Source organism: Hesperophylax consimilis, chromosome 3 (genome assembly GCF_061612785.1).
Source record: "Hesperophylax consimilis isolate HC1 chromosome 3, BYU_Hcon_1.0, whole genome shotgun sequence".
NCBI lineage: Eukaryota > Metazoa > Arthropoda > Insecta > Trichoptera > Limnephilidae > Hesperophylax > Hesperophylax consimilis.
In genome coordinates this window covers 18,700,446-18,723,960 of record NC_142838.1, presented here as the reverse complement: position 1 = coordinate 18,723,960, position 23,515 = coordinate 18,700,446, and the positions used below count along the sequence as shown (strand labels likewise).

The window sequence follows — 23,515 nt, the reverse complement described above, 5'->3', positions numbered from 1 at the left end:
TTTTATCGAAATACTTTTTTTTTAAAGTTATCTTCAAAAATGTTGAAAAAATAAGTAACGAAAAACTATGAGAATTCTTTTACTTTAATTTTAAAATATTTTCCTTGAAATTACCGAACGAAAAACGATGTTGAAATTGAATAATTTAAAAAATATATATATTATGCTTAAAGTAAATAAAACAGTAAGCAAAACAGCTTGACACACTTATCTATGCAGTCAGCCACACATTGCGAAGCTATACATTTTAATGTTATTTAACGATTCTTTTACCTATATTACCTAATTTCTTTTTCCTAGAATGAAACCAAGTAAGAGTATATGTATTATTATTTAATATGTATAGGTATTAATTTGTTATATTATGTATTATTAAGTAATGAGTATAGGTATTAATTTGTTATGTTATGTATTATTAAGTAATGAGCATAGGTGTTAATTTGTTATGTTATGTATTAATAAGTATTAATTTACCAGATAATATTCATTACATTAGTTTACTTGAACTAAACTAAACGGGAATAATTACGAATTTTGATTATTTTTGTCACCCAAAATTAAAAATATTGAAAGAATTTAGCAGATTATTTTAACTGATTCTTATATTTTTTTGGAATAAGTTAATGATTAAAACCTCAAATTGTAAATTTAAGAAAACGATATGGTCACATAGTCCTAGTCATAAACCTAGATGTATCTTTTCCTGATTTTTAAGTTTCAAATTTTCGTTTAAGAATCGCTAATTTAATCTTCAATGATAAAATTAATTATTTGTAATTTCATTATAATCAGTTTCCTCTTATTAATTCCAATAACGTTTAAGTAATATTTTTTATAATATTGTTTAGAATACTCCAGTAGCCTATAATGCCTATAATACCGTCGCCGAAAAATGTGTCATCGGAAATAATTTATTCAGAAACTAAGAGTTTGTTTGAGTTCCAATTGAATATTTTTGACGTGTAAACATCTTAGCTTATCCTTCAATCGTAGAATTCTATGATCTGAGGCTCATTCCAAAGCGTGTGACGAAAGAGATGCCAAGAACTATTGCCACGGTTATTATACAATGAATTCACTACCTACGACTACCTAACTTATGTTTTGACACTTCAAATCGAAATTTATTTATTCACGTGTTTGAAAGGCAAACGAAGCTTGACAAACATATCTCTGCAGACAGCCAAAAGAGGAACTAACGATCCAACAAACTTATTTTTGAAATAAGAAAGAATATTATAGCCAAGCATTATTTGTCAAATGATTCGACAATTTAAGGCGATGCCATACGTAGTAATGCAAAATCATGTGTTTTTTGGTTTGAAAATTTGGTCGCCTAGAAATGTTTCAAATGCTTTAATTAAATACTGCGAGTAGAATACATCCTGGCCTTTGAAATAATCGAGTATTTTTCTTTCTGTAAGTCTTTTTATAAGCCCAGAAAAAAATAATGTAAAGGCCTATGAAAACTGCTTTACTTACGAACCCATTTTCGGTTATGATTTTATTGTATAGTGTGTTAAATTAAGTTATTTTTAAAATGATCGAAAAAAAAAATATTTATGCCTGAACATTAACAAAATAAAATAAAAGGCACTTTTTGGCCATGTCTTTTTCTTGCATAAATCAAAAGAGACGGATGGTGTTAAGCGGGAATTTAAACCTTATCGCCATCTACGTAAGGGTTGTTATTGATAGCGGCTCAATTTAAAATATTACACGACGTAGTGCATCGACTTAACAATCTGCCGTCGTCCGTAATACATATTTTTAAACTCAAAATCAATTTTATATAAAGCCAGGACTTACCCGCTTACCATCATAAACAGGGCAGTGCTCGTAGGCAGGGCTGGATTTACTAAAAATGCAGGTGGAAGAGCCACCAGGGCGCAAAATTGTAAAAGGCGGAATTTTGCCAAAATGAACAAAGAAAAGCACATGACAATTCTGTTACCCCAATTGTAAATTTGTCGTTTTTCCGGCTTCAGTCTTTGTTATATTATTTACCATTACCGTCTACGGAAATAACATGACCGGGAAAAACAAACATGTGGAATGTAATATGTTTAAACCTTAATGAACATATTGGTTAATACAATATTGGAAAATCACAGTTTATGATCGTCAAAAAATGAACATTTAAAAAAAAACATACACACTATCGGGTTAAGAATAACTCGACAGTATTTAAAACTTCTACTATCGTCATTACAAGCGGAAGACGTTGCTTTTGCAATGATGGATAACTTAGTCGGTTAAGGGATAAACTAGCAAATGGTCTCCGCCACTTGAAAGTGTCCTACCTAACAAATAACAGGTGTGCAGTGACACGTGACTTCAGCGAAGCGATCAGTTGGTTTAGGACCCTGAGCCAAACGGCGCCTGACGCGAGTAAAATTTTGACACCCCGTGTCAAAACCATTTAATGCCTGGGTAGGTGATCACTGTAATCAATAATATTTGAATGATTTCTGTTTTTTGTAGCGCTTTCATCAACAATTGTCTCAAGGGCGATGTGTTAGGACTGTTAGGTATTAGTGTCGACTAATGAGGGGGAATGTACTCTCTTTTATAGGGCCGGCCCTGGTTGGTTTGAAATTAGGTGGACGCGGCGGACAATGAACTTCTGTTGAGTATTAAAATAGATATTAAGTATTTATTTAAATGTTTTAAAAGTCAATAATTTTTACTTGAATATTACGTAATTAAAATCTTGTTAATATCATACCTCTATGTCACCATCGATCTTTCTGCAACAGAAATAAATCCCTGAAAATAAATTGCGAAGAGGGGGAAAGGGCGGTATGAATACACAACAGCGTTGCTGTTTGGTGTAGCTTGGCTTTATATCGCTTCAGACTGCGTCGCAATAGCGCTCGCATCCACTCGTACATAAAAGCGGCGGTTCGTGCCGTTTGCGGTTGATTAGTTCCTTTCCCGTGATTCGTGGTTCTGCTCGCAAGTTTATCCGCAGCAAAAGACGCAGTGTTAATGACTAATGACTTAGTGGGCAGTGCAAGCACTCCTAAATTTGAATTACATATCATAACACAAAACAAAATATTAATATAATAGGTCCGGCCCTGATTTTAGTAACGTTGAAATAAAACACCTCCATAAAAACGCGGGTACAAAGTTAAATTATCACCAACATACATACGCGTATTTGACACAGTATCGGGCTTGGCATCGAGTATTGGCAATATTTTTTTAAGCATCAGAACCATAAGCCGGCATATTTGCACTGGCCATTATTTCTGAATAATCCTGCTTCGATGACGGTTTTGCAGGCCATGTAAAAACCTTGGGGTTTTTCACATGTGTTGGTACTGTGTCATCAGCGCCTATGCAACAAACAGGCTGCATAATACATACATACATAATAAGAGTGGGGGAGCCATCGAAAGACCATCAAATTATAGATAGAAATCACATATCAAATAATTATATGACGTGAACGAGCGGATTTAAAAGGATATCGGAAGTACTCATTTAAATTGGACTTATAGGCTTTTATCGCAGCCAAAGTTGGGCGAAATATAGTACTGCTTGCATAAATCATGTTTCATTCGTGATATTACCTTCAGAAAATAAAAATCCACATAATATTTAAAGTTTATTTTTTTTTAATAATGAAAAAGGGCACAGTGCTAATTTGTCGATTAACCGTCAAACTTTTGCGAGTATTCAAATAAGATGTTCGTTTACATTCTCAGTCGATAAATAGACTAAAGAGAAAAAGGCTGTTTCTTAGTGACGTTTGGCAAGGACTTCATTGTTTAGTAAGTATATAAAAATGAACCACTACACACAATCCTAAGTTTGTGTTGTTTGAAAATTAAATATTTTGATAAGTTTAATGATGAGTAAGAACCTCCATTGGTAAAATCTAATACGAAATAATTAATATATAAATTTATTATTTTGTTTACTTTATGTGTAAGTATTTTAACATTTTTTCGAGGCGAGAGTGATTTAAAAGGAATACATAGTGTCGTCCTTGCGAAAGACCACCATTCAGGATTGAAAAGTAGTTTGAAATGGAAGTATCAGTGCATAGTAAATAGATTTGAAATCTCTGAAGGCTTTGAAGAGCTCTCAACATTCTTCCCGGGGTCTCATCAAAACTTTTAATCATATTTATCTGTTTTTTAAAAGACTTACTGTTCATAGAGAAGAATCTATGTCACTGATTCGTGAGCACATGAGAAACATTGACGATTATTTTATGATGTTAACTCCTGAGCGCATTGCTTGTAGCCAGAACATCCCTGAAAGTGTGGTAAAATCGTTTCTAAATAAAACAGATTTCCCCAATTTACATAAAACATTTCAACTCCTAGGCCCAATACAAGTAAATAGAATTTTTTATCTGGTCAAGAAATTATTTGTATTTGTAGCTTTCATTGGCTAGGAAAAAAAGCTGGGCTACAATAATTATTATCATACAAAGATCTGGAGTTTGAACATGAAATTATATATTTATATATACATATAAATGATTGTAATCTTTTTTTAATATCAGAGTTCAAGTGCCTACAAACATATTTGCTACCGAAGCGTTTATTTTCGTAGTTTTTCATTGTTAATAATAAAAATAACATAAAAAGAACTGTCGTCCTCCTGCTACTGTTAAAAGATATACGAGTACCCGCGGACAAAATAATAATTGGTTTCGCGTCAAAGAACATGACTCTGGGTAATATTATTGACCGAATTGAGAAACTTTTGATTTTATGATCTTTGAATTACTACATTGTAATTTTATGTTCTATCGATTAAAACTAATTTTTGCTGATGAGAATAACTCTGTTGCAGAATAAATTAAAGATAAAACGACGCTTATCATTATTCATATTATTATCTTATTATATTGAATGGAAATACGAGTAAGTAATCCATAGCTAATAAGTATTCAGTAAGAGGGTATTACGATAAGTAAATACGTACAAAAGAAAATGTATTTTTAAGTGTTATAGCGAGTTTGTCATAACTTCCAGAATAAAATTATAACGAAAGTCTTAAATTAAAACAATCTATTTTTTTATATAAAAACGTTTGGTCAAATAAGGGTATGTAATAGCTTCTAGAAGAAACGTATTGTAAATAGCTGTCATGTACCTGGTGTTGCTGGTGATTATCCTTAGGAGGTTCTGTAGGCCTTTTTTGTATATATACAATTCTGTAGTATATTATTTTGATGTATCTCATAAAGTGTAGCCAGCGTTAACAATGTAGTACCCGAAAATATATTTTTACGACGTGATTATAAAACATCGACCTTTCTCTCCTTTCTATAAATATAATATGCATATATTATATATGTAAACCTTCGGAAGAAATTCACTAAATGATAGTAAAAACCTTATCAAACAGACAGAAGCGGATAGCGACTTTGTTTAAAAAAAATACTGACACCGAGACTTGCTTAGAAAAAATTTGAAATTAATTAAAATAATATCCCGATTGTTAAGTAATTTAATGATTAAAACATTATTATGTTGTGGGTGGCATGAGCCTCGGCGTAATGGGGCGGCAGTCCCCCACCCCCCTAGAAAAATGATTTAATAAAATTAATGAAAAATAAGAAGTAACTGGCGCCAAAATTCAAATCTGTTATTTTTTATAATAAATGTGACAAGTTTAGTACAATATACATAAGTTTTGGTTGGGGTCGGACTTTGGAAGGGTTGTTTCGGAGAATTTGAACAATTCATCAATATTCAACATTTATTTTAAAGTTCTGTAAAATAATTTTTCAAGTTCTTTTTTATTTTAGTTTTGTCAAGAAACTAGCCTTAAGTAATATAATAACAGAACTTGAATAGGACTTTCACAGAACCCGAAAATGAACGTTGAAATTTGCTGAATTGTTCAAATTTTCTGAAACAACCTGATGACTGAGATTTATTATATTATGTTTATTTATTAATTATGTATTACACGTAGGTACACAGTGAATTAAGACTTTCTGGTCGAAATAAAATCATAATTATAAAAATTGAGATTATTAATTATCCACTACAAATTTTTTAAATTCATTCTTTCAAAAGTACAACATGGCAAAAAGTTATTATAATTAAATATTATATTATGTACCTACATAGCGTTTATTTAATCACATGCAAATTCATGGTAAAGCCCAGTGGTGATGGTATGTCGCATTTGAATTCTATTCAACATGACCTACTTTTTATGCTGGGTTATTAGTTTGCGAAAAATCTCTGTGTTAGTATAATTATATTACATATGAATAATATAATAAAGTGTTACATTGCATACAATTATCACGCTCATTAATCAACTCCGTCGCATATATAATTTTCTATTGTTGATTGACGGGTTGGTAGTAGCAAATTGGTTTGGTTGTACGTCATCTGATAATTGTTAAATTGGATTTCAATATTTCCGAACAGGTATTAGACAGACGAAAATGTTCAAGCTTGATTTGTGTAAATAAGATTCTTTCTTTTTTGTTTTTTTACGGGGTACAGCTTTTTACAACTGGATGTTTTCAGGGGCGCATTCAATTCAACATTCAAGCAATAATTCCCATGTTTACCAGGCGAATTGGTTTTCCCTCCTGAAAGCAGAAGGCTTTAAAGGGAGAGTAAACATTTTGCCAGCACTACATCCTCCGGGAAGGAAAGCATTCCAAAAGCGAGCAGGAGGTACCCGCGAAGCCTACCTAAAATAAATTCACTTTCGTGTGATATTCCAAACCCCACGTTTTCATTTCTGCTTCTCCTCCTGTCCGAAACATTATATTGGATTTTCCTCTGTCAAGTGCAGAAGTTTCCTGTATAAATACACACAAATATATATTACTTGCGAACCAATTTCCTTCTCTGAAACACGTCCCCGCTGTGCTTTATTGCATATTTTAGCTCAAACGTCAGGAACTGTATATTTTCATATGTTTAAATGTGATTAAAATTTATAGTATCTACTTAATTAACGGTGTTGTTCCTAAAAGTTCTTTGTTCGAAAATTTCAAGAACGTTTACGAAATTAAGTAAATTCTGGTGGAACTAATAATATATTATGACGAACGTAGGAAACGTTTTGAATGTAAAAAAAATAAAATACGTTGTTTGTCAAAGTATTAATTAACACTGCAAAAACATGATACAATTTGGGTATCGCTGCCCCGGGAACCATTTATTGGATAACCAAAATCTCTGCAATACGTCACCTCTTAAAAAAACAAACTTAACATCTTTACAGCGGCGAGTAGCAGGCGTCCCCGGTGCGGGCCAAAACTGTTGGTAAATTTTGCCAACATTCGCGGCCTGCACACAAATTTAAATTCCGTCCATCACCATCTTTTGTCCCAACGTCCCAACCTTCTTTTCCTATCCGAAACTCAGATAGCCGAGCCGCCAGACTCCTCTTATCTGGACTGCCCGGGCTTTACCCTCGCAAGCAAATTCCGACTGAAAGGAGGAGTCTCCCTCTATAGTCGAGCTGACGTCAACTGTGTGCGACTATTGAGTCTGGAAAACTCCAGATTCGACGTAATGTGGGTGCGCGTCAATCTTGCCAGTACGGCAAGATTCTACGCATGTCTATACCGCTCACCGAACCATAGCGAATCAGACACTTCCGAGCTCTTCAAACATTTGAGCGATACTATTGATGATCTCTTGCCCCGCTACCCTTCGGCCGAGTTTGTTGTTCTGGGGGACTTCAACGTTCATAACGAACCATGGTTGAAGTTCTCAGGCCCAACGGACTCGGCTGGCCGACAGGCGGAATCCTTTGCCATTTGCTACGGATTAGAGCAATTGGTTCAGGAGCCTACAAGGGTTCCTGATGTCCAGACTCACCGCTCCAATCTGTTAGACCTATTCTTAACTACTGTGCCACACGGTTATAAGATTGACGTCACAGCGCCTCTGGGATCATCTGACCACTGCCTAGTGACGACATCAATCCCCGTTAGCCTCAGACCAACCAATGAGAGGCTGAGGAGAAAAGTGTGGCACTATAGGTCAGCAGATTGGTTCGGTATGCGGGCCCATTTCAATGCTTTTCCGTGGTCAGCTGTTTGTTTTCGGACTTCGGACCCTTCAAGATGTGCCCAGGAGATTGGTGAAGTCATCAATTCGGCGATGGATGGCTTCATACAATCGACTACTAAAGAAACTGGTGTGGGCTCAAAGCCGTGGTTCAGTCGACAATGCTCCGAAGCAGTTCGACGAAAAAACGCGGCTTACCGAGCCTACAACACATCTCGAACGCCCGAAAGCAGATCAGCATACAACAAATCGGCAAAGGAATGCAAGAGAATCATCAATAGGTCAAAATTCGAACACGACCTGCAGATCAGCAAAAAGCTGGCTGCCTGCCCGCATGGCAGCAGAGCATTCTGGTCGCTTGCGGGCTCAATAGGTCGAAATTTTTGCAAACCCAGTTTGCCACCTCTTACCAGACCTGACGGCTCACTAGCAAACACCGCCACCGAAAAGGCAAACCTTTTAGGGAAAATGTTTGCGGAAAACTCGACCCTCGACGACGGGGGTGCTGTTCCGCCGTCGGTTCCTCACTGCGGCTTCTATATGAAAAAGCTGAGGATCCGGCATCGGGATGTACTCCACGTCATACGGGGACTCGATGTTAACAAAGCTAGTGGACCTGATGGAATACCTGCCCTGGTATTGCAGAGGTGTGCTGCGGAAATAGTTCCAGTTTTGACAAAGCTCTTCAAAATGTCCCTGAAGTGTGGCACTGTGCCCTCTGGTTGGAAAAAAGCGGTAATTCACACTATTCCCAAGAAAGGTGACCGCTCCAACCCGGCCAACTACCGCCCCATAGCGATCACATCAGTTCTGTCCAAAGTGATGGAACGTGTGATCAACGACAAACTGCTCACATACCTCGAGAAGAACAAAATTATCAACGACCGTCAATACGGATTCCGGCGGAACCGCTCGTGCGGTGATCTTCTCGCGTATGTGACGCATGTTTGGGGGCGGTGCCTGGAACGTCACGGTGAGACCCAAACGGTCGCACTAGACATATCCAAGGCCTTTGACCGGGTCTGGCACCGAGGACTTGTCAACAAATTGCATTCTTACGGACTTTCCGCATCCCTGTGTACGTGGATTGCTGACTTTTTAAGGGATAGGTCGATTCAGGCGGTTGCTGACGGTTTCACCTCTTCCTCGCACTCCATAAATGCTGGCGTCCCACAGGGATCGGTTCTGTCTCCAACTTTGTTTTTGTTGCACATCAATGACCTTTTGACATGTGCACCGATTCATTGTTACGCGGATGACAGTACAGTTCATGATAGCTTTTTGTTTGACAAGCCCCCAAAGGGCACACAAACTCCAACGGCTCGGAGGGCTTTGAAGCAGAGAATGGACGGTTATCTCGAGAGTATTTCCTCCTGGGGTAAAAATAATCTCGTCGAATTTAATGTTTCAAAGACCCAATCCTGTCTGATTACGTCTAAAAGGGATCCAAATGATAATCTAGTCTCCTTCAACGGAAGCAATCTTCCGAACAGGCCTTCCATTGATATGCTTGGTGTAACTATAAGTGACCAGCTCAGGTACGGGGGCTCCATCGAAGCTAGAGTAAAGTTGGCCTCTCAGAAGCTGGGCGTACTGTACAGGGCCCGCAGATACTTTAATAGTACACAACTGCTCACCCTGTACAAATCGCAAGTGCGCCCTACTGTCGAATTTGGCAGCCATCTCTGGTCTGGAGCCCCAAAATACCTGAAAAAAACCCTTGACTCTGTGCAGAAACGGGCGGTCCGTTTGATAGATTCCCCAATCTTAACAAACGGACTGCAATCTTTAGAGCACAGGCGTCAGGTAGGTATGCTGTCCTTGTTCTATCGGTATTACAATGGAAGATGCTCTGAAGAACTAGCGTCATTGATCCCTTCGGCACCGGTGCGTAGTCGGGATACTCGCCAAACGCGCGCCCAACATTTGTACACAGTTGACACTTGTCACATGAGAACGGGTCGCTTCTACGATTCGTTCTTAAGTTCAACAGCTCGGCTGTGGAACGAACTGCCGGCCTCTGTGTTTCCTCCCTCCTACAACATGGGACTCTTCAAGACCCATGTTCACTCCTTCCTCTCCACAAAAAGACCCTCCACACAGCATCTCCAAAGATGACATAGGCCCTGAGGGAAATTATTTTCTTCAGGGCCTCCTGTGTGGAGTAAATATAAAAAAAAAAAAAAACCTCAAGTGGTTCGCAAAGTTTGGTGATAAAACAGGGGTGCCCGGTTTCATTGGTTGAGGTGCGTTCAGGATGCGCCCGGCCACCAACTGCGTGGCGGGCCAGATCGGGAGAGGCTGGTTTGGGGAAACCCTTGGACCTCTCCAACTGGTCTCTCGACCCATCGCCTTGAGGAATATGTTTATATGTCCGTCACTCCTGGACACACTGATCCCTAGATTCCTACCTACTCCTCATACGTTTTTCCTTCTCAGAACTTCATTTTCTTTCTTTCCTTAAAAAGACCCTCCACACAGCATCCCTAAAGACGACATATTAATGTAAAACAATGTCCAATATTTTTGTGCTGGGAGGAAATGAAAGAGAAGAAGATGAAAAATAGGGATTATTTTTAGGTATACGATTATTCAGATCTAGTTACTAAACATGGCAAAGACACTACCAATACCATGCTGTAAAAGCTTTCAACAGTGTAAAACTTGAAATTAAAATTGAGGAAATTAAAAATAAATACACACACAAAATTACAAAATGGATTAAAGAACAAAAAAGACAATATTACCAAAATTTCATAGCATAAAATAAAAATAAAACCTACACGTAACACACAAGACCAATATAAACACACATCACTCACAAACACACAAGATTATTTTCAATGTATTATTTTTTAATTTTAAATATATTATTATGTTTTATGTATTTTTTTATTTTAAATGTATTATTTTCTCTTTAAATGTATTATGTAGATTATATTTTCATATTGTAAAATGAAGGCCTCAGCACGGGCAAGCCACCCAGTGAGGCCTACATTACTGGAAAACTTAAAATGTAAAAAATAATGTACAAAATAAAAAAAATGGCTATAGCCGGTCCAGTACTGAATTAATGGTCCCTCACTAGAGCATCTTATTATTTAGTGGGAGTTTTATTTTAAATATATTTTGTCCATTAAATATACAAAACACATCTATAATATATTGCCCTTCAAATGGCGTTGAACCCGTGACCCGTTCTGTACAAAGATTTTCACATAAAAAAATAGGACGATTAAAATACAGACCTATAGAGACCGTAATGATTCATTGAAACTTCTCGTATCCTAATATCTTCATATATGATAAATTTACCAAGCAAAGTGATTTGTACATTAGCCCACTCGCATAGTCTTCAGGTCTCTATCTTTTATCAGTTTATATTTTGTTAGTTAGATAAGTACATCTATGCAGATGGCCAAAAAAGAACTAAAGAGTGCACAAATGACAATAAAAATAAGAAAATAAATATATATGTTTTTGCGCCCAAAAAGTGAATTACAAGAAGGCGCGAAAGGCTGAAGGGAATGCATTACAGCCATTTTTTAATGAATATTCACCTTCTAAATTAACTTCCACGTGCCGACTAGGAATACAAGACAAAATATAACATGCTTCAGCAATACATACATAACCAACTATCAGACACACTGACAAACAGGATGCATGATCTGAGCAACAAGTATGGGAGTACTATTGATATATTTATTAACTCCATTAATAAAAATAAGCGTAATCTATACCAGCACTTTGTTATGTGTCTCACTGTTTTAATCGTTCGTGAATGACGATTTATTAATTCTTCATGTAATTATATATTCAGAATCAGCGTTTTTTGTTCTATATTCTATTTGCATTTTTGATTTTTAAGCCATTATATCTTTCGCTCAAGTTCTTTATTGCTTATTCGATTCTACAATTATTATTTTTTCCTTTGATCTCTGTATATAAAGTAGCCAATTTATATTTATTGTGTATGAATAATGATAAATGATAAGCCACGACCCCTGCTGACTAACACCTAAATAATAGAGGTTATGAGGTTTACTTACCACCCCATCTACATATTGCAACAGTAGGTACAGTTGAACACTTTGCATATTATTGCATAGTACAAATAGGCATTCATTTATATATCATGTAAATTACTATTTGTTTATTTATATTTCACACGTGAAAAATATTTAACACGAACAAGTAAATGCAGCTGGTGTAATACATAAATAATGTACCATATAAATTATATTGCCATTTTTATAAACAAAAACTGTTTAACTTTTGCCCTGGCGATAGTTCCGAAACAGCTATTATGTAATGTAGTGATTTAAAAAAAAGTATTTTTTCAATAATCCAGTTATGCATTTGACTCAAAAAGTGTTTTACTTTTGTCCTCGCGATAGTTTTCCGAAACCGCTATTATGTAATGTAGTGATTTAAAACAAAGTATTTGTTCAATAATCTAGTTACGCAGTTGACTCAAAAAGTGTTTTACTTTTGTCTTCGCGATAGTTCCGAAACCGCTATTATGTTATGTAGTGATTTAAAACAAAGTATTATATATGTTCAATAATCTAGTTATGAAGTCATGTTTTTGTTTTTATAACTTAAATATAAATGATTGTATTATTTAGATATGTTTATGTCTATTTTATAATGAACAATTTGTATCAATAAGTATTTGTTCCTTATTCTACTTACGTAATTAATTAAAAAAGTACATGAACACAACAAATTTTTTATGACAACTTCAAATGCGCTTGTATGTATGTCATAAGCCATGAATTAGAATGGATTGCGTTATTTATATACATTTTATAATTCATGATTTGAATTTATAACCTAACTTGTCAATTTACCGGCTATAACAGTAATAATATCAAACAGCGATAATTTTCCAAAACACTTATTTTCCACATTTATTTGAATTGCAAAATCTGCATATTACAATATTATCTTTTATTTCAACGGGAAAAACCTTGTAAAATATAGCTACAACATATACATAATATTGTAATATAAATTTTGATAAATGTTATTTATAGAAATGTTATGATCCAGCGGGTTGGCAGAGGTTTCCGGAAATCGATCTTTTAAAACTGGAAAACTGTTTTAAAGTTTTTACAATATTTTATCTTACTTAAATCCTACAAAACTGATCAATCAGTTTGATTGTAAGAAATCTCTCACTTTTCCTATTTATTTTCTTATAATAATATATTTAAATCTCAACTTGATATCTTGATGTGTAATACATAATATTTACTTAATAGTATATATCTAATATAAAAATACTTACTAATTATTATAATGCTTATGATCATAATGTACGATAGTAATTGTTTTATTTTTATAATATTATTCGTTTTTGATATTATTTGGTTTTCACAGATCTAGGTATACATCCTCAATATTATTTGTTTTCATGTTTCACGGAGGTAGAACGACCTAATTTTCGTTTTGATTTTTGAATAAGATGTCTCATTTTTAATGTCTTCAGGTAATGCGTTAAATAATTCCGGAATTTTATGTATTCTTGTTCTATCTCCGTATACATTTTGCGATATTTTAATAATAAACATTTGTGCTTCTCTATGCCTAGTAGGGTAGTTATGGTTTACAGGTTTTTTGTATTCTGTGTTCCAGAATTCATCTAGCGTTAGTTGGTAATCTACCCTACTATGTATAGAGAGCACATTACACAAATGAAATCACATTTAAAATTTAATTGCATTGTGTTAATGAATTCTGAAATAAGTTTGATCAAATATAAATAACAGTGGCGTGTTTTCGCATCTTATTAAGGGATGACGATGTTCACTTGTCCATTTATCACCCCCGAAACAACTTGTAATAAAGCCAATTCCGTGCAACCCTAATGATCGTAGATAAGTTAATGATTTATTGTATTCGATGGGAATCCGATCGAGCGAGATCCATAAAAAAATCGGTTGCCACACAAAGGTTTAGATATATTATTAAGTGTGCACAATCAACTTTTATTCTAATTTAACGTCTTCCTAATATGTTTGCAAATAGATTGTTTAGAGAAACAATTTTTTTGGAAACCGGTTGTTATGTAAATTCAACGGCACAACTGATATTTTGTCCTAGTACAAATAATAAGTGGAGAAGAGGTATGATGGCTTTTCTATTTAACAAATTTCATTTTTATAGTTTGAGGGTACCTATTTGTTATTCAATTTACTAAACAAATAGATTTATAAACAGAATTAATGCTGTATTGTGAAACACATAAATTAAACAAAAGGTTTCCGTTTCAGCTTCATTTAAAAAAAGGGATTTAGAAAACCAGCCAGAAACACCAGCAATCAGAATCAAAATGTTCTTTGAAATGGCTTTAGCACTGTTTACTGATTAAATATTAAATTTTCAGGTAGGTGAGTAGGTAATCAGTATCATTGTCATTTGAGAGCCTCCGTTATTGACGGGTTTCGATCCTTAGCTACGATCCCGGAGATCGCGGAATCAAATCCCGGTGTGCGTAGGTAATTTGATTAATTTATGTTGCTTCAAAAATGTATTAATTAAAAATAATATATGGCATATTTGCGGTATGTTCCAGAGCGGTAGATACTTTCGGAATGACCCTGGTGAAAGACCACAATTCAGAATCGAAACGTTGCTTTAAATAGCTTTAGTCGTGTTTAGTGACTAGATCTGAATAGTCAGGTACTTCCCCATGTTCCTCTCCCCCATCTCCTTCCTCTCCATACTTACCTTAGCTTCAAAACATACCACAATTGGGGTTGCCATAGTATTACCGGCTCCAGAGGGTTGGATTCAGTTGGGACACTTTCGCGGTAGTGCCATAAAAAATGGTGATTCATCATATTTCCCTTTCCCATCTCCTTACCCCCTCCACTTTCTTATCCTCTCAAGATTCCTCAGTTCCACTTTCTCCCGATAGTTGGGACTAAGTCTAAAACAAACGTGCAGCCTTTTCCGATGACCCTACACGTTGGATCAATTTTCTGAGCGAATTCCTCATAATCATAATAACATTGGGGTGCCCTACCCCGCATGCAGGGCGCACTTCTGGAAGGACGAAGGACATGTTATTGGAGCAAGTTGTGATTTATTTCCCACCGGGGAATCCCCTAACTGCAGGGGCGAGAGATGGAATTGCGGAACTAGCCCAATGACTAAACACCCTTAGAATTCACACCTATAAATTTCCCGACAGATTTCCCTAAGGGATGCTGCTTCCAGTTTGAACATTTCGCTACATACATGTTTGGTGCTTTCATGAAGGAATTTTTAATACTAAATAAAAATCATTATTAATGGTTTTCATATGCTTGATACTTTTCTCAATTGGTAGATTACATTCAAGGCAGTTAATGCAAATCAGCTTAAATTTCATGTACCTGATTAGTGTTTTAATTAGCGGGTATTTTAGCATACCCACGTAATGACAAAAATAATATAATTAAGGCGATACCATACGTAGTAATGCAAAATCATGTGTTTTTGGTTTGAAAATTTGGTCGCCTAGAAATGTTTCAGATGCTTTAATTAAATACTGCGAGTAGAATACATCTTGGCCTTTAAAATAATAGAGTATTTTTTAGATAAGTCTTTTTATAAGCCCAGAAAACTATAGTGTAAAGTCCTATGAAAACTGCTTTAAAGATCAAAATATCCTTCTTACGAACCCATTTTCGGTTATGATTTTATTGTATAATGTGGAAAATTAAGTTATTTATAAAATGATCGAAAAAAAAATATTTATGCCTCAACATCCACAAAATAAAACAAAAGGCACTTTTTGGCCCTGTTTTTTCTTGCATAAATCAAAACAGGCGGATGGTGTTAAGCCGGAATTTAAACCTTATCGCCATCTACGTATGGTGTGTTATTGATAGCGGCTCGATTAAAAATATTACACGACGTAGTGCATCGCCTTAATATAAAATCATTTTTGAAACACGATTCATATTACACGAGTATGATGTTTTTATTTGCATAATTCTACTAATTCCTTTCAATGCCATATGAGAATAGTTTCTCATATAATATGACAAGAATTAAATTATATTTAATTACTTTTAATAAATCCTTAACCATTTTTATTTTTAATGAATCTTTAACAACTGGATTTTTTTCTGAAATTGTGGAAAGAGGCAAATATGATACCAGTATTCAAAGCAGGTGACCAATCTTTAATAACAAAATTAGTATACTAACATCTGTTGCAAAGGTTTTAAAATCTCTTATATATAAAAATATTTTTCACACTTTGAACCCTTTCTCTGCGCCACGCAACATAGGATTGTTCCTCACAGAATTATCAATTCAAATCTTTTTGAATTTTGTAATTATGTGTGTAATTCTTTTAATGAAAGATTACAAGTAGATGCAATTTATACCGATTTCCAAAAAGCTTTTGATAAAGTTAACCACTCCATCTTACTAAAAAAGCTTGACGAAATAGGAATACATGGAGACCTGTTTCGCCTGGTGGATTTATATAATAGAACACAAGTAGTGCTTATTAGTGGATACAAATCATCCCCCATATTTTTAACATCTTGTGTACCATAGAGGTCAAATCTTGCCCCATACTTTTTCTAATATTCATAAATAACCTTGGTTCAAAATTAAACTGTGATTTTTTTTTGGTGATGATCAAAAAATACGTAAAATTAGGTCTGTTTCCGATCATCAACTGCTTCAAAATGACTTCGTCACACTCAATAACTGGTATACCGTCAATGAAATACACTTAAGGCGATGCCATATATAGTAATGCAAAATCATGTGTTTTTGGTTTGAAAATTTGGTCGCCTAGAAATGTTTCAGATGCTTTATTTAAATACTGGGAGTAGAATACATCTTGACCTTTGAAATAATCGAGTATTTTTTATATAAGTCTTTTTATAAGCCCAGAAAAAAATAATGTATATGCATAAGAAAACTGCTTTAAAGTTCAAATCTCCTACTTACGAACCCATTTTCGGTTATGATTCTATTGTATAATGTATCGAATTAAGTTATTTATAAAATGATCGGATTAAAATTAAATATTTATACCTGAACATCCACAAAATAAAATAAAAGGCACTTTTTGGCTATGTTTTTTTTTTGCATAAATCAAAACAGACGGTGTTAAGCGGGAATTTAAACCTTATCGCCATCTACGTAAGGGTTGTTATTGATAGCGGCTCAATTTAAAATATCACACGACGTAGTGCATCACCTTAAATGTTACCCTTTAAACTTCACTCGAAATAGAATGATAAAGGATTTTCCTACGTTATTAATAATTCTAATCATAAAAAAAGTGTCTCTCCATAAGAGAATCACTCTCGATTGTAAATTAATATTTGATGTACACATTAATTGCAAATCACTTAAAATGATGGGATTTATTCACAGAATATGTAAACCTTTAAAAAACCCTCAATCAATTTTAACCCTTAACAGTGCCTTAATTAGAAATCAACTTGGAATATGGAAGCATTATTTGGAATTCACATTACGGTAAATATGTTAAATCAGTTTTAAAAAATGCTTAGTCTGTTATCTTTCAAATGTGGTCTACATAACCGAATACGTTCAAAAATAATATCGCCTATTTTAGCCCTCTGACCCAAATGTGTCAACTATGTAATAAGGTAGAGTGTGTATAATAAGGTAAGTGGACATTTTCATCAATAATTTTTACAAAAAATGTGATGTTATTGCTAAAAATATATGTTGCGCTGATTATATTAGTTATTACTTGCTTCTCTATTTGTCTCTCTTTTGTATCTTACTTTTTGTACTATTTGTCATTTAAATGAGCTTTCATATAATTTTATAATTTTGTTTTTTATTATTTTTTTTTTTTTTATATTTATTTAGATGTATGAAAATTAATGTATCCTATGTCTCAGTAGATTTATGTAATTGTTTGACCAATTTGTGTATTAACTGAGTTTTTATAACTGCATTGTCGTCACGTAAGTGAGATCGTCTGTAAAAACCCAGTTTGAATAAATAATTAATAATAAGTAAACAGTAGACTTCGCATAATAAATGTTGATTAATAAAGTACTATCAAACACGGTAACCATCTTGACAGGATTGATCGGACCCAGAACACACAAATTTAACATTTTAACCGTTCACTTTAAACGTCGATTCTCGGCTCGATTCAGCGTTTGATAAAGTTTTGATCAGCTGTCAAGGATAACGGATATTATGCTCTTACGCTTGGCGGTAAATAAATATTTTATCAAAAACTGAAAAGGGCCAAAATACTGGAACCTTTCAATACACTTCCTGTGATACTGTCATTAAAACACAGTCTGTATATCTGGTATCATAAAATTGTATTATTTATGATTGTATATAAATCATTTATTACTAGGAACCCCCATGTTTGAAGGTTAAAGTAGTACAAATGCAAATACGTATTCGTAAAATAAAACTCATTTTTTGCATTCGTTTAAATGAAACTCGTTTCGTCCGGTTCGGGTCGCTCTTTTTCTGCAAATAAAGTTGATCGCAAAAAATCGCGTCGTTATTTGTGCTCAAGTTGTTAAAGACAAGAATTTCGGCGAATTTCAAATTCGTTTATGTATTTACCGCTTAAGATACAATAATTTATTTATTTTCGATACTACTACTTGTTCATTTAAATAAAATTAAAATATGTTCGATAGCACAAAATCTTAAATCTTCGAAAGTTCTTTATTTATTTATGTCTATTCTTGAATACACATTTTACAAATGATTACAGTGGTTTATTTTGTAGTCTAGAGAAAAAGTACAGAAAAAAGGTATAAAAAATAAAGAAAAGGTTGTAAAACTGTGTGTGGGTGATATTGTATGTTACGTGAACACCTCACTAGGAGAACCTGTGCTGAGGTGTTAAAGTGTTTGTGATTAAGGGTGACAGGTATTTATGTGTTGTGGTAGAAAGTTATTATTTTTTTTCACAGACATATATTTAAACATGAAAACACACCTTTATATGTGAGTGTATTTATTTTTGTATAATTCTTGAAGAACGTGTATAGTATAGTAATTGTTTCAAAGTAATGGGCATACTGTTAAAAAGTTTGTTTGCCTAGTATTGAAAGTGTCTTTGTCCGTGTGTGGTGTGTGTTATCGGAATTATCAGCATTTTATTTGTTGAGGACCTGGTTTTTATTATGGCTTTTGGTTGATTTGTAATATGAATATTATTATGGATGAGGTGTAGGAGAATTCACGATTGCTTTGAAATTTTTAAACAACGTTGCATTCGAATATGCATGTCTATATTTTATATATCTACTAGTGGGCCCGGTCAGACGTTGTCCTGCCACAGACCGCCTCCTATGTAGACCGTATTTTATATAGACCTCATTTTATGTAGACCGCCTTTTATCTGTAGTCGCTCTTATCGGATATTTTATGCAGTTGACATGCGTAGAATACATCCCCAAGTTACACCCACCGTAGATATTGTAGACGTTTGATTTGATATCGATCGTTTCAGCAGATTGTGATTATTCTTCAGTATAATATAATCTTCAATATAAAATAAGTAAAATTGATTGAGATTCATCTTTTATTCATCTCATATTCAAAGTCATAATCAATGTAATAAATAAAATGAGCATTCCTAATGGATAAAAATTAAATTATTAAATGAGGTGAATAAAGATTGATTCTTAAGTCTGAACAATATTCTTGTTTTAAATTATAGTACCTAATGAATTTTAATTTAATATAGTGCAATTTGATGATCAATATGTTTTGTCAATAACAATTAGAAAAATAATATTTTGTACTAACAACAAAAAATAAAATATATATTTTTTAAATGCTTTTATAAACTACAATAAAATTAAACGTTTTAACTAAACTGAATGATAAACACAAATATTTAAAAGAAAATGGGAATAAAAAAAAACCCATTTAAGAAAGATTTAAATAATTGCCAAAGTTTTTTTTTTTACATAAACTCCACACAGGAGGTCTGAGGAAAATGATTTCCCTTAGTTCCTATGTCATCTCTGGGGGTACTGTGTGGAGGCTTTTTAAGGAGAGGAAGAAGTGAACATTGGTCTTGCAGAGACCCATGTGGTGGGAGGGAGGAAACACAGAGGCCGGTAAATCGTTCGCTTCTACGACTCGTTCTTGAGTTCAACAGTTGGCAACAGGGTGCCAACCAACCATTAGATATACCAATACATCAGAAAAAAGGATCATTAGTTCCAGTTAATCAGTTACTCTTTATGTTCACCAAGAGAGAGAATTTACGTGTTTTATGATAGAAACCCCGAAAAGATATACAATTACTAAAAAATATTGATGTACAACCTAACCTAACCTAACCTAACCTAACCTAACCTAACCTAACCTAACCTAACCTAACCTAACCTAACCTAACCTAACCTAACCTAACCTAACCTAACCTAACCTAACCTAACCTAACCTAACCTAACCTAACCTAACCTAACCTAACCTAACCTAACCTAACCTAACCTAACCTAACCTAACCTAACCTAACCTAACCTAACCCAACCTGTTTCGAACGTACCTTCTTTATATAACATGACAAAATACAAAAAAATTGTGCGTTGTCCTCCACGCTAGAGTTCACCTGTTTTATGTAGGACTTTTTCAATGGTAAATTATTTAATAATAACAATGTACTTGGTTACAATGTATCCAAAAGGTGGAACTAAGATTTAGTTACAGTGTGAGAAAAAGAAACGATTTAAAATTAAAATATAAATTAGACTTCTACAAAATATTATCTTCTATATAATTGATTTTTATAAGAAAAGTAACAAAATTGTAATGCACAAGTAACTGTGCTATAAGTGAATAATTGATTAACTTTATAGCTTATGGCACGGTATCTGTGGTGTTTTTGTACAAAGAATGCGTTTGTTTTAGGTGTTTGTAGTTAGTGGGCATATCTTCTTTTAGAATTGCGAATGTTTTGTGAGGTGTTAAAATGTATGTTCTTGTAAAGGTAAAGTTAGTATGTGTTTTGAATATTTCATCCCCAATACTGTTTTGCACACAAATACACAATATATTAAAGAATTTCGGAGTTTTTCATCAATTGTTAACTACCCATCTAAATTCAAGATACTATGACCACTGCTTTTTCTCATTTCAAATAATTGTTAAAAAAATCTAAACAAGGTTTGATTCTTTTTTTTATTCTTCGACGGTAAAATTCATATTTTTAAAACTCGTATTCATGATGGGAATAACGTTGAAAGCTAAAAATGGTGATATTAAATTACAAAATCAAGAAATACAAAATTTAGCAAATTTCATAACATCGTAATTTACCGATCGAATTGTTTTCTTACTTCAAATTCAACTTCCGATATAAAATGAAAATTGAGGATATATAATTTGTTTTTACAAATGGCGCAAATTTAATTATTTTAGGAAGAAAAAAAACACTTTCACATTCGCAATATTAATATAAATACATTTTATTCTCAATTCTTTCAAGAAAAATACAATATGTAATCGGTGATTCAACCCTGAATTGTATTTGCATGCCATTCTTGAAAGAATTGAGTTTTTATAAGGAAAAAACTATTTATTCATATTCATACTGTGTATGTACGGCCGCAAACAAATAATTTAGCTTAATATTTTAAAGCAAAACTTGCTAAAAGTGTTTTTATAAGATAATTAAATTAGCGCCATCTATGAAAGAGCAGATTATGAATTATTGCAAGTTTACACAAGTGGTGCTAATCGAAATCATTCGATAAAACGCATTGTTTCAAAAATGCGGAGTAGAACTGAAGTGTGAGGCATGTAACTGCGGGAAACCTGTTTGCAAATATGACTGAATGCACCTTCTCAGAACAAAAAGGGGAAGAATGTAATGTTAAGTTTTATTCAATGTACTAAATGCTTTAGTCCGTATTAGTAACATACATAATACCTTTAAATGCTAGTCATAAAATCAATATATGTCATTAAACTTGTCGAATTCCGCTAAAAATTAGCACTTGATTTCAACATAATTTCTACAAGAAATAACTAGTTATCTGGTAAAAGATGCATTAACGTTCCATTTTTAACCCAATCTGAACCCAAAAACATATTTAGTGCATGTGCGACTTAAACCCCCGATAAAATAGTTATCTCCATTCGATAGAGAAGTTCAAATCGGTTCCATGATAACTGAACACAGTGACAATTCAACACACTTTTAAAAAGTGATATAAAGTCATTAGATACGATGAAAAAAAAATTTTGAACCTAACCTAACCTAACCCACCCCAGTTAATAAAGTTTTTGTTTCATCACTTTCCATGACTTTATATAACTTTTTAAAGATGTGATGAATTATCATTGTGATGATTTATCCGGTCACCGTTCAAATCATGCAACAGAATTCGAGAAGTTCACCATTATTTCTACCGAATCACTTTCTTTTAACTCAATATTTAGATTCTGCTTATGAAAACAATCAATTATTAAACCATAAGTAATCCTCAACTAGATAAGTAGATATATAATAATATTAATAATTATTATTATATACACGTTTTAAGTGTAGGCATTTCTTGAATCATTATTAAGTATGTAGGTATATGAAATTATTGTATATATGAACATGTTTTTATTATGAAATTTACAACATATTTACCTTGTTATGATTCAGTATTTGGCATCACAACAAAATAAACAGAAAACACTGTAAATGATCACAACACAGAGTTAAATGAATAAAAACCACCGAACTTGACACAATCACAGGACACTTTCTTTCGCCGGCACAGAGAAGCGCGGAATCCGGTCGGAATCTCGCCGTAATCCCACGGTATTAAAACTGAACCATCTTCGCGGTATTTCGAGGTTAGGTCGATCTTCTACTCGCACTGAATTCAGTGGTGTGTTGCGCGCGCACTCTGCACCAGCGGTAAGGCAATACCGGGGCTACTGGGGAACTGATCTTCTGGTTTGGTGGCGGTCGCGCGGAACCTACGGTGCCACAATGCCTGGTGCCACGGTGCCACGCAGCCACGGTGCTTCGTGACACCGCGAGAAAGCACCTACCTACCTGCCTCCGACATGGGGAATAACGTCAATGGAAGAACAATGGAAGAATTGTTGCAATGCTCAAAAAATATGTAAATGAATGCTACAAAAAAATTGTTATGTTTTTATCAAAATGTTTTCTGAAATCCTATGTGAATCTAATAAGAATGAAATGTCTGCATTAGTACAGCCATTTCAAGCTATGTTTCGATTCTAAACAGTGGTATTTTTACAGGGCGATACTGAGAGTATCTACCACTCTGGCTGTCATCAGTGCAATCATCACTAGTTATACAAGTTTCGAAGGAACTAAGTGCGGTGTCTTCCTGTTACACATCTTCCATCAGTTTTTCAATCTGTTACTCCTCACAAATCTTTTACAATAATAAGTACTAGTACCTAATAATATTAAAGCATACGCAGCATGTCTCGCTTTAAGCCTGTGACAGACCACGCCATAAGCTCACTAT

The 23,515-nt window shown here is 34.0% G+C and overlaps 1 protein-coding gene across 1 annotated transcript in view; it reads right to left on the bottom strand.

Annotated features, from left to right (window-relative positions):
• The window catches only part of Oatp26F (Organic anion transporting polypeptide 26F), a 128,571-nt gene extending 105,518 nt beyond the window's left edge, over positions 1-23,053 (bottom strand). Inside the window, exon 1 of the mRNA XM_089648914.1 lies at positions 22,654-23,053. The gene's annotated coding sequence lies outside the window, so the exon portion shown is untranslated. The remainder of the gene's footprint in view (positions 1-22,653) is intronic.
• Positions 23,054-23,515: the final 462 nt, after the last annotated feature.